This window comes from Larimichthys crocea, chromosome XIII, assembly GCF_000972845.2.
Source record: "Larimichthys crocea isolate SSNF chromosome XIII, L_crocea_2.0, whole genome shotgun sequence".
Classification (NCBI taxonomy): Eukaryota; Metazoa; Chordata; class Actinopteri; family Sciaenidae; genus Larimichthys; species Larimichthys crocea.
In genome coordinates this window covers 20,982,301-20,994,964 of record NC_040023.1, presented here as the reverse complement: position 1 = coordinate 20,994,964, position 12,664 = coordinate 20,982,301, and the positions used below count along the sequence as shown (strand labels likewise).

Sequence of the window (12,664 nt, the reverse complement as noted above, 5' to 3'; positions counted from 1 at the left end):
CATATTTCATGTTGCTGTCTATCTATTCTAGGTTTTGTCTGTCATTGAACTCCCCTTTAAACATATACAAAATGTTTGTGTCCTATTTGTGTCCTATTTTATTTTAAGTCAACCACTCACAACAAATCCACAAATGTATGTGGAAGCCCGGCATTCAAAAGCTTGTATGTATTTTGAAGAGCATTAAGTGATCAAAATAATACACCCTGGCTTGAAAAGCGTTTGCACCATGATGTGCATTTTTCTTGTTCCGTATGTTTTGCCCTGCCTGGGCCAAATGTATGGATTTTTAGGTGTGAAATCAAATCACATTTAAACACATGGCCATGATAGAGAAGCATATAAACCTGTTCCATCTTCTCTGCAGAAATAAATGGATCCAAAGAGTAGGTCAAAGACGATGATTTTCAAGAAACCTTTATTCCCTCATCCAGCATGCATAGTGTGGGTTAATAGTATTTGTCCACTGCATATTTGAATCCCATATTTCTTCTTCAGTGAAAAAAAGAGAGAGTGTGTAGAGTGCACTGCAATATTTCTTGTATAGCTCTTTTCAAAGAAAGTGTCTGACCCTAAAATGTTTGCAGAACATGTTCAAATAGAAAAGATGCCTTTTGATGTTCTTCTTTATCTGCAATACGATTAAAACGCGCAAAAGGAATTTGTACCAGAAGGAATGCTTTCAAAAGACTGCTTTGACAACACTAGTTCCAAGGGCAGAGTTCATTGTTTTATAAACAGTTACATAAAGAAGAAAAAGGTAAGGTACATCTGAGAATGAAAATGTATTAAAATGATCATGGGGTTTGACCTTTCATTTCTAGGCTTTAAATCATAACTGGCCTTTAGAGCTTTTTCTTGTTGTATTCTGTGCTACAGGAAAAGGGGGTAAAGAAGTGGGCCTTGTGATAGCCTTTTTTTCAAATATATACATATGTTTTATTTATTTCTTTAGCTTAAGTTGTACTGCACCTGTAAATAATGTCCAATTAGGCAACATTATGCATTTCTTCCCCTGCAGGAGTCACTCACTCAATGTCAACTACAAGACGCAATTAAAAATAAACATCCTGACTTCACATTCATGGTTAAACTGGACCAAGCACTTTCGCTTTCGTAACTCAGCAATAATCTGTATTCAATTAAGATTTTTCAGATTGGATGTCTGTAGCAGCTTAAAGCTGGAGGGAACCGAAGGATGGCGGGGTCATATCCAGCATGGACCAAAGTATGGAGGGTGGACTGCTGAAGTGCTCTTGAGCAAGGTACTCCACCATCTCTCACCATTTGCATTTCTATGAGCCCTTTGTGTGTATGGTTATAGGGATCAATAAAGTACATATTATATTCCCCTCACCTCAGTAATGATGTTGACACCAAAGAAAAGTTACCAAAACATCATAATGCACAAGGTACATCTGTAAAACAAACAACAATGAATTAAGCAGACCGTTTACAGAGGATATTGAATCTATGTTAAGGTGCATGCATACATACTTACACAAAGCTGCTTCCTGTTGTGGGTGTTGCTATATAAGTTACTGACATACTCACAGAGCTTTGACCTAAGAAATTATGTGAAATGTGAAAATGTGCCTGTGCTCTGAAGATTTACACAGACAAACGGAAGCTTGTGTTTGTAGCCTTTGAATTCTGAAGATGAACTTTCTTCAGAGGAGGAAGCATTTGAATTAACATAACACTACATAAGACATCATAATTAAAGAATTAAATTAATTTCTTACAGAATATATCTGTCACCTTTTAATCATACTAAAGGTGATTTTTATATATTGATGTGCTTTTTATGTGCAGCACAAACACTCGTGTATTAATGACATAGCTGAGGATATCGATGCTTATTTTCAGCCTTGGCCTGACTATTAATATTTGAAAATAGTTTTTCTAGTTTTTCTAAAGCTTATTAGGTTCTTGTTATACTCTATCCCATCTCAATTCTTCATTAATGGTTCTGATTATATGTCTATATGCCTCTGCTTGACTGAGTGTAATTTCACATGAGACACAGAAAACTAGGACCTTGAAATGCAGTTCTTTATGACTTGTGACTTTCTGAAGGGGGTTAAATTTCCCTCCTTATCTTTCCCAGGAGTTTCACAAGTTTTGCATATTTGCTAAAAGACAGACACCAATTTCACTGCCACTAAATCTTTAAATGTTATCATTGCTAAAGCTGCAATTTCTTTGAAGGAAGTCAACTTTTAACACATCTTAACTGTCTAAAAATGTCTACAGTTTTAACTTTTTTATTTATTTATTTATTTTCCATGAGGAGTACCTTGAAAGTCTTAAAAAACCACAACAAGACCATGCTGGAATATGTCATGCTGCCTTTGCCAACACTTTCAATCCAAGTGTTTTAAAAGAAGTGACAACAACATCAAGCCAACGAGAATGACTGTATTGTACAGGTAAGGGTTTTTTTTCTGCTTTTCCTGTTTGAATCAAACTCTGTACAATTCATATCAAAATAAACTTAAAAAAAAAAAAAAAATTGGCTTTCAAGGCTCTCAGTGATTTCTGTCCAAATTGCACTTTGAATACAAACTTCAGTCTAAACTTTCTTCAAAGAAACAACGTTGGCCCTGACAGCATGTAACAGCCTGACCTTCTGTACTTTCCAAATATCAAAAGACTCATTTCAACACCCATTCATTCACTTTCACACATTAATATAACACATTCCCTGGTACAATAGGCCAACATACAAACACACGCAGATGGCAGGCGCTGGGACCAATCCAATGTGTGTGTGTTTGTGTGTGTGTGTGTGTGTCACTGTGGCTGTAGGAGGTTGACAGGCAGTGTGTCTGCAATTGTATGTCCAGTCCAATTCTGTCTATGCCTGCAATAGGAGGCAAAATAATAAGCAAGTACATCAAAATTATATGTATTTCGGTGTGCTCCTTTTAAGTGTTTGTGTTTAAACAGGGCAACACATGCAAACATGTGTATTTATGTGTTTAAGTGTAAGAACGTCTGTGTGCAAAGGCAGAGACAGATACAGAAACAGGCTTTACTCAGTTACTCAGTATTTCTGGCATGCTGATAAAGCTCTTGAAGGCATCAGAGTGAATAATATCCAACAGACCGGGGAGGCCTGCAAGATTCTCCAGCCAGCCCTCTCTGGTTTGATAAGATTGTGTTAGCCACCACCTCTCACCGCCTCAGACTTCAAACTGTTACATATTGCCCTGGAAATTGTCGCGGGGAGCGCGTCAGGTAGATAAATTAATTTCTGATCATACATCTGGCACCATTTATTTAAAGCATCACCATCCAGCCAGGCAGGAAGCGAGGATGAAGGAGGGTAGGAGAGACAGCTGGAGTGAAATAAGAAAGATGGAGAGTGAGATGTATAAAGGAATGAGGAGTAGTTTTACACGTGGAATCCCTCAACTCTCCTCCTCTCCTTTCCAATCTGAGTTTTCCTTCTGGTCATTCCACACTCTCATCCGCCTTCATCGTCTCATGTCATAGCAGAGCATCATGTCTTTACAGAGAAACTACACACACAGCAACATGCAAAATAATGCAATATTCAGTGTTTGCATCTGAGGTGTTAGATACAAAGTCTAACAGATCAAATAAAACATATGTCAATAGCTCATTCATTCATTTGCTACTAGCAGATTGATCGCACTGCTTAACACATCTGGCTTTGCGCCCCCAATGGAGGGCCTTTTATGGGAAAAGATTATGTTCTCCTCAAGACTCCGCTAGTTCTGTTTGAGGTGGGAAAAAGGCACAGAGGGAAAACTTAATACACATCTTTGTGTCTCAACCTGTTGCACTTCAGTAAAATAAGATTTCCTAGAAAATGGAAATTCCTGTTATTTTAGTTGCCTGAATCTTAGTGGTTCTACAACTGATTATGATTTTTTTTTTTTTTTTTTAAATAAAATGGAAGTTCACAGCCCCACAAATGGTAAATATACTCTCATGCCAAGTTACATAACATAGCCAACTTTATGGGACATGATGTCTATATCATGTTACTTGTACACAGGCTGCAACGCCCCTGAGTACAACAGATAGGACTCAAGCAGCTTCTCACAGTTCAGTCAACACACAGGTCTGATATTTATAAGAACACCGTTATTTTATATTCCATATGAACATTTACTGTTCATAACCTGATATTCCATATTTTACAGCAGATATCTGCAGCATTACTATGCAGCACTTTTCATATCATCCTGCACATATCCTTGCTGTTTTTTTATGTAAACACTGATTTGTCCTGATACTTTAAGTTTTTTTTTTTTACAACACCTGAATAAAAATCATCTTCTTTCCTCCATCATATTTTAACAAGGTCACAGTATCAGCGAGAGAGGAAACAGGCTTCCATTATGAGAAAAAAACATAAATGACGGCATGTCATACAGCTGTGTATGCGTGTGTAGGAGTGAGACACCTCATCAGATGGTTTCACCTAGCTGTGGTGTTCTTACTGTGCTCTGCGCTGACACCCCTGCTGACTTCCTGCCTCTTAGTATTTTTAGTCCTGCTGTTTCAATCTTGTACACACATTACATACACACATACACACACACACACACACACACACAAACAGCACCTTTTCTACCTTTCTGCCTCTTCAAGCCTCTCAGGCCACTTAATTACATGGACTTACATTACTTATACGAATTTACTGACTGTCTTTTATATTCTTGGTGTGACCATTGTAAAAGCCTTTTAGTAAATGGAAAGCCCTGCACTCTCTCTCTCTGTCTCTCAGCGGCGAATGTGTGATGACATTTTTATGATCATTATTCTTCCACCTGCAGCCTGACTTCAGAGGTAATCAGCAAGGGGACAGTAGTTGAGCTGGAGATTGTGCACACTACATGTGAGTGTATGTACTGTAAGTGAGAACAGACAGATAACATGGCATGCTTTCATCTTGAGTTAAAATCCAGCTTGTTGAGTTGTGTCTTGCTTTAAACTTTATAATGGACCTTTATGTGCAGAAAAAGGTTTATTAAACAGAGACTGTGGGACTGAGTATGTGAAATGCAGATGTTTTAAATAGCAGACACGTTTTTCTTTAAAATGTGTAGCTTTTATCCAACAGTGGTGATAATAACCGAGCTGGAATCATGTTTAGACAATTTAAATCTTGCACAAAATGTGACTCTGTATTACTGTAATCCCTTTTAGGAGACTGTCAAAAAATACATTCCTGTAAAAGCTGGGGCAAAGGGCAGAGTCAAGCAGAGAAAACTACATCTGAGATAATAAAAGGGTTCTTTTGAAATGCTTAAATATTCTTCATCAACATTCAACAAGAAGAATATACAGGAAATTATAGAAACAGCAGTTTATACAGACCAAAGACAATAACAAGTGCACCAAAAGATCACTGATTTGCATGCACTATGTCTCTAAGGTGGAGCATAATTCAGACAACGATTCATATTATGAATCAATCGTCTGGTATCTACCAAGGAACATGGTCTAGTCATTTATAAACCTGTCTGATGACACATTGTTTCTATCGGATCTGCAGTGAAGACAGCGCTTGCATTTGCAGAGAAGCAGGAGAGAGTGTCACACTGACAGCTTCCAGGACAGACACTGACAGTTATGTGCGTGCGTTACAGCTACAAACTCTCACTTCTTCAGTAGTGGTGGCACCTTGACCTTTCAGCATTGGATGTTCTCACAGCAGTGCAGGTGACAGCACAAGTCAGGAGACAAGTCAGGCAAGCAGCACACTATATAAGTCTAATGAAGGAATTAATGAATGCTTTATTAAGGTGAGCTACATCACTGCAGTACTGACAGCAAGTGGAAAGCACATGCTGTGAAAAAGTAATGCTATTTCTCTTATACCTAGATACCTCATTGGCCGCTCGTCTCAATTCAAGCAATGTGTCATTGCAGCCGCCATATTCGTGCATTCAGTGTATTTAAGTCTATGACGCAAGAGGTCTTTTTAAAATCATAACTCATTAAATTTTCAACTGATGTGGAATGATTTGTCACAAGTATTGTCGCATGTATTGCATTTGATACTGTATTTAACATTTTGATGACAGAGGAGAGGTACTTAATAACAGTAATATTTCTATAATATAATATTTAGAATTACATACCTATATAATACATTTTTAAGTTAAAAGATACAAGAGATGAACTATAGCTCTGATCTTACGTACATTACTGATAAATCTAATTTTCAGCATTTTACCGATATATAACTTTAAAACAAATCTCTCACTTTTTTCTTTATCTGATCAGTTAGCTCAATTTAGTATCAGGACAGTCATTTACCTTTATATGAAACAATCCATACTTATCTGGCCTAATGTTTCATCAGATTTTATTGACAAATGAGTGAAAATAAAACATTCATACAGTGATATGAATGAATAAAGAAATAAGTGAATACATGATTATGATAATAATCACTGGTGACAGAATTGCTTGTATCACATCTGGCATGGAAAAATAGTTTCAGTCAGTTTGCTGGTGGTTCACAAAATGAGAACATGGAGGAAAAAAGCTTAAAAAAAACTGAGTGAGATTCTTTTCTTGTCTCACCTTCTGTTTTTTCCCCCTCCACTCTCAGTGAGCTTGGTTTGACAGTTGCTGATCTTATTTTAGCTTTATGTCAATGGCTGTTTGATGCAGTCTCAGTCTAGTTTGTGAGAGAAAGATGTAAGCCCTTAACCCTGACACAGCAGGTCACATAAGATAATCTGTTCTGACCTCTCAGTGCAAACACTGAAAACAGCTGATTTCAACTTCACTACTGAACTGGTGCATTAAGGTATCATCCATGCAAACAATATATGCAAACATGCCATAAGTTTGTCCGCGTGATCTAGTATCCTCTCTCTGGTGTTGTGCCAGTCACCATCCAGTACATGCTGTCTATTTAAGTGGGACGTCTCCACAGATGAGCAACAAAATTAATGTGTAAATATTAAAACAAGATGGACAGGGTTGTAGGATGACAAGGTGGAGAGGGGAGGAGGTGGTAAGAAGGCCTGCAGAGACTGTTAATCAGTTAGTGTCAGTGGGAGATATGGGGGTTGGGAGGCTGGTAATATGAGGGATGACATCAGTGATGTAGGTGTGGATGAGTAAAAAAGGCAGATGTAAAAAGACACTTCCACCTGACCTGCCTTTTTTAGCCTCTGACAGACTGAAATTTACTTTTTTTCTAATTGCATACTACTTATAGGATGAGCAAATAGCATTTAATTCATCCAGTCTGAGTGATATTTTTAGCTCCTTATTTAACCTTTCCTCTATTTTGCCTTCTTTACTTTTATTTCAGCCCTTCTTCTACAGTATCTTCCTTTACTCTTCCCCTCCCTCCACCCTTTCCCTCTGACCCCACATGTTGTGTTACTTCCCTCATGTTTGTCCTCTTTCTCGTTTAATCCTTCAAAAATAGAGGGAAAAGGAAGACAAAAGTCAGTAGTTATTAATAAATCCTTTCCACCTCCTTTTCATCCTACACCCATTTTATTCAGGAAAGATTCGATAAAAGAGCTACTGGATCATGGATCTTATGGATATGAGATGCAGCCTTTAATCATACTGATGTTAAAGAGATTATCTACAGAATGCACAGTCTATCTGGTATCTGCATTATCTAACACTACCCCACTTAGCATGCTGATACTGTGCAAAAGGATTTGATTAATATAGGAACTGACACCCATACACCTGATGTTGGAACAAACATATTGTATTTGCATACATCCCGTAGGTCATCTTGGAGAATGAGGAAGAGGCAGAGGAAGAAGAGGAAAGAGGAGAAGGACAGGAGACCAAGACAGTAAATGAGACACAGAAGTAGTGATTGATTGAATAAAAAGGCCTTGAGTGCTATTTTAAGAGAAGGCAAAAATTGTGTATGTGGTGCAGTCCAACGTCTACTTTTACCTCAGAAATGTTTTTTTTTTCTTTCTTGTCTGAAAATGTGTAAGTCATCATTTTATATGCTTAAACTGGGATCCATGAATGCTGGATGATGGCTTTATCCAGCACTATTACTACTAACACATCACTTTTGTTTTGTAAAGGTTTTTCCACACAGTCCTCAAATCTCAAGTACATGAAAGATTTAACAAAAAATCCAAGTATTTTTGAAAGTAAATCAGATGGAGCACATATTCTTCTCTCTTTATTATAGCCCTTCTGACGAAAAATATCACGTTGCTCATAGAACAAACAGAGAAGAGAAGAGAAGAGATATTACATTATTAATAAGAGTATCATTATGGCTGCTTAACAATGCAGCGTTCATAAAAGGGCCTGAGTCATTACTGTCTGACTCCCATGAAAAAGACATTGTTAATCACCCTACAGTATGGCTCTTACTGCCACAGCTTGTGTGTAATTGTATGTCCAACGGGTTACAAAATTCATATTTTATTTATATCATCACTCAGAAATTATAAACTTGAGATAAATAAGAAAGTTCTCTCAGCCAGCATGTCTTTGCTTCAAGCATCAATAGTTACATGAGATTAGGATATAGTCAGGTGAGATTGAGATAAAGGTTCAACATCTCATTTATTGTAACACATAAAGTTGCTTTACACGAGGCCTGCAGTCACAACTGTCAGTGAAAGACAAGCACTTGCTCTCTATGAGGCATGATGGTGTAAAGGAAAGAAAATATGAAAGGAAAAAGACAGAAAGCGGTGCCTTAATCACTCTCATTCCCTCTCTCTCCTTCTGTTTCTGTATGCCTTCAGAGATGCTTTAGTCACTATAATCCGCTGAGCGTTGCTTTAATCACATCTTCGTGGGTCTCCACTTTTTAATTAAGGCCCGTGTTTCAGCTCATTTCACTGCGCATATTTAGCGAGCCGGTGGGATGCCGAGGCATTCATCAGAAGGATAGTCTGACAGAACAGCATCAGGCCGTTCCTGAGCATGGATTTTAAAGACACTGATTGGGTTTTGAACCAAGGGAAGATGAAGGCACACACACACACACACACACACACGATTACAGACACAAAAAGATCACTGCATATCCTGTTATTTTAAATATATTTCCACAGGATACATATGCATTGACTAAAGGAGTAAAGGGCACCTCTGACTCTTGGCTCTTTTAAACAAGCCAATTAAACATTCTCTTCAAATAACATTCCCTCCGGTTAATATAACCTTGTCTTAATTGCTTTTTGTCCATGCTTTTAAATTGTTTTGTTGATTTTGTTTCTAAATAAAATGTTATTACTTTAATTACTGTCAGCCTCTCTGTGTACCTTCACGTATTTAAATTTCAGCAGCATCAAATGGCAGATTGTCACATATGAAAAAGCACACGGACGTGACTTTGTAAGCATATGCACAAACATGATCTAAGATTTATTTTATTTTCTTAACTTATGCCCATAATTCCATATTGCTCTCTTATTCCCCTATACTCAGACTTCTCTTTTAGTACCTTTATCTCTCTCTGTTTCATACACACAGACACACACACACACATCTCCACCCATTGCTCCATCAGTGATCATCACACAGTCTTCCATTAACTTCGCAGCAAGCGGTTTTCCATCTCCCTCAGATTGCTCTTGTTTGTCATCCTAAGCTCTGCCTTCAATCATGTTTGCCCACGCCTTTACAGCACATTGCCCATTTAATTGGATTGAGAACCCCGTTTTGAATATGTAAGAGCAGGAGCTGCATAATAATCAGAAATATTCAAATGAAGGACAGTGCTGTTAATTGACATTTCTGGATGTGTTGGTAAGGGCAGAGTAATTTTTTTTATGGAGGGTTAACATCAATGTTGGCTTTGTAAGAGGTTTGTTACAGAGTGAAATCTGATGGAAAAATAAATCCTATTTTTTTCTTAATCTTAAATGGAATCTACCACAGAATGTGTGTAGTCACATCTCTTATTGCTGTTTAATCAAATTATAAACATTATTATGTGGCTAAATGAAAAGAGTTTAAAAAGGGCAACATTTTGTGAGTGTACAGACGATTCTGACACATTTTGCACTTCTTTACACATCTTTCAGCACCGCATATGCAGCCAGGAACATACCTCATACTGAACCAACATGTGTTCCTATTAACACATCTTTAACACTTTAAAATGCAACATGAGATCAAACATTATTGATCGGTGTGAGCGAATCAGGTCATTGCTTCAGAAATTGACAGTGAACACAAGAGGGGGGGTAGGAGCACAAATACAAACAACTATGGAAATAAGCAGTATAAGAGCAATACAAAATGATTTAAAGAAAATAAAGCAAAGTAAAATGTTTACAGGTGTAATGTTAAATTGTGTACATAAAGGTGTGACAAACTGAAATATGGAAAGAGCGGCTGACAGTGGGTAACGTGTGACTTGCAGTATCAGCTGAAAATCTTTGTGTCCACACAACAATAGCCTAAACATTACTCATGCATTTTAAATGAAAGCATCAATCGGAAAAAAAGACACATATCAGCTCTTCCCATTTTGCCCAATCTGGGTTTAAATTGCTCTGAATGTTGACTATTGACTGTCTTTGTGAAGGCTGAATATTAACATCCCTTACATCAGCGACATGTCAGAATTGGTGGGTTTAAGGTCAGGTCCATCAAGTCAGAGTTCACACCTTAGTTGCATGAGACCACGCTTTGCTGAATAATGAAAGAGAACTGTCACTGTATTTACTGGAGGAGAACTAAACAGTTCCCACTAAGTGACCAAAGGGTAATGGGCTGTTGCAAGGAAAACAGTCCCATTATTTGGTGAGCAAGTAGATCATATGGATAGATGGATCGGTGGGTGGGTGATGGGGTTGGTGGATGGATGGTATAGGATGATAGATAGACAGCTTTTTCTTGATAGAATATGTGATGTAATCTTTTCCCACATTCTTTTGATGTTTCTGATTGACTGACTGACAGCACCAAAGGCAGTACGCATGCTTCAACCTCACCCAGAGTCAGGATCACAAGGATCTAATGCCTGAGAAGTGGAAGGAAATGCAATGTTAGGATCTTTCCCATGTGTTTTGAGATCAAACACCTTTTAGTGGTGATTAGAGCTCCAGGTTGTAACAAGACCACATGCGTAGACCTTGAGGGAGATATGTATGTCTGTACAAATGTCTGCTGACTATTGCTGTAATTAAAGAATATCAAATGAGCCTTTTGGTGTATTGTTTTATCCATCACATAGTCTTCCTGCATGAGGAGAACCCTGCTAGAAGAAACCAGAAAAAGACATAAATCGAAATCTGCTGTGAGAAGCAGAGATGGCAAGAGCTCAAATGGAGAGAGAATTCAGACAGCATAAAGCAGTGACTTATAACAAAGTGACAGAGTTCAAAGCAAGGCCGAGTCCTCTTGTCTCCTCATTGCTTTGCGCACACATATACACACACACACACACACACAATGGCTGACAGAGAAAAGGGTGATTCCATTCCTTTGAGCTGACATAAAGATCAGTGTTTCATGGCCCAGGGGGCCTACTGAGCGCACACACTGTCGACTTCGACACATCACGACACTGGGTCTTGGGTACGAAAAGACTGTCTCTCGTGCTCTCACTCACACACACATACAGACAAAGAATACGACAAAGATATTTGCACGTATGTGTGCTGCAATTTACCTTCTTGTGGGCAGCTGTGTGTGAATGTGCACACTTGCAAACTCAAGATCAAAATATGTGTGTGTCCGTCTGTGCCTGGGTGCAACAGTGTGTTTGACACTGCCCTTCTGCCTCATCGGTAAATGCCAGCATGGACCAATGTGTCAGTATTATGTGCAAATGCCAGTCATGATAAGGGAGAAGCGCAATTACCACTACGGGGCTTTTGAGTTAGACAGCTGCATGGCATTTGAAAGAAAAAAAAAATGACTTGAACACATGTAGGTTTTTATTAATCTCAGATCCTATGACTCAAACCAATATAATTTAGACCTAATGTAATAACTGAGACCTCATTCTCATTCATTCTGAGTTAAACAGAGACCACCTGTTAGGTGAAGAAGCAGCATTCAGACCATCTTTTTTGTGCTGAAGTTGCAGTTAGAAAAGCGCGAGCATGACAAAGAGGGAGAATGGGAAATCAGGTTTGCTGGAGCTGTGATAGTAAATGCAAGTAAAACATGTATATCTAAAAGCTCAAAAAGCTTTGTGTTGACTTCAATCTGCGACCAATTTGAATCCAGCTTTGAGGAAGATTTGCCTTCATTTGCAGGCATTTAAGAAAACATTTCCCCCGGTGAGAAATGTGACCGGACCTTTTTACCACAGGGGGCTATGGGGTCTATGTGTGTGTACTGTTGTATATGAGAGACGCAAATCTGCTTCCAGTGAGAATTTTCTGTTAAGTGTGATGCCATAATGAAAAGCCAAACATCCAGTCGAAGGTCACTGCTCTTAGTCATGAAAGATGTTCATGCTTTAGAAATGCCTATTTTTAAAACAACATTTTAAAACAGACAAGGTATTGTACGTGTGAGTAGTGCACCAGTGCTTTCATGTACACCATTACTAAAATAACGATTCAGAAAATCTTGTTAAGGACCCATACATGTAGGAAGCACTTCTATTATAGTCATAAATGCAGCTTGGCGAAACTTGATGTTTACCTTTGAATAGCACTGTTTGTATAGTTTATTCATGAACATGTGTGTTGCT

The 12,664-nt window shown here is 38.2% G+C and overlaps 1 long non-coding RNA gene across 1 annotated transcript; it reads left to right on the top strand.

Moving 5' to 3' along the window:
* The first annotated feature begins 1,150 nt into the window (after window positions 1-1,150).
* LOC113747468 (uncharacterized) lies at window positions 1,151-9,147 on the top strand. The gene is made up of 3 exons (XR_003463649.1): window positions 1,151-1,265; window positions 2,294-2,432; window positions 7,754-9,147. It is a non-coding gene; the product is annotated as an uncharacterized LOC113747468 (long non-coding RNA).
* Window positions 9,148-12,664: the final 3,517 nt, after the last annotated feature.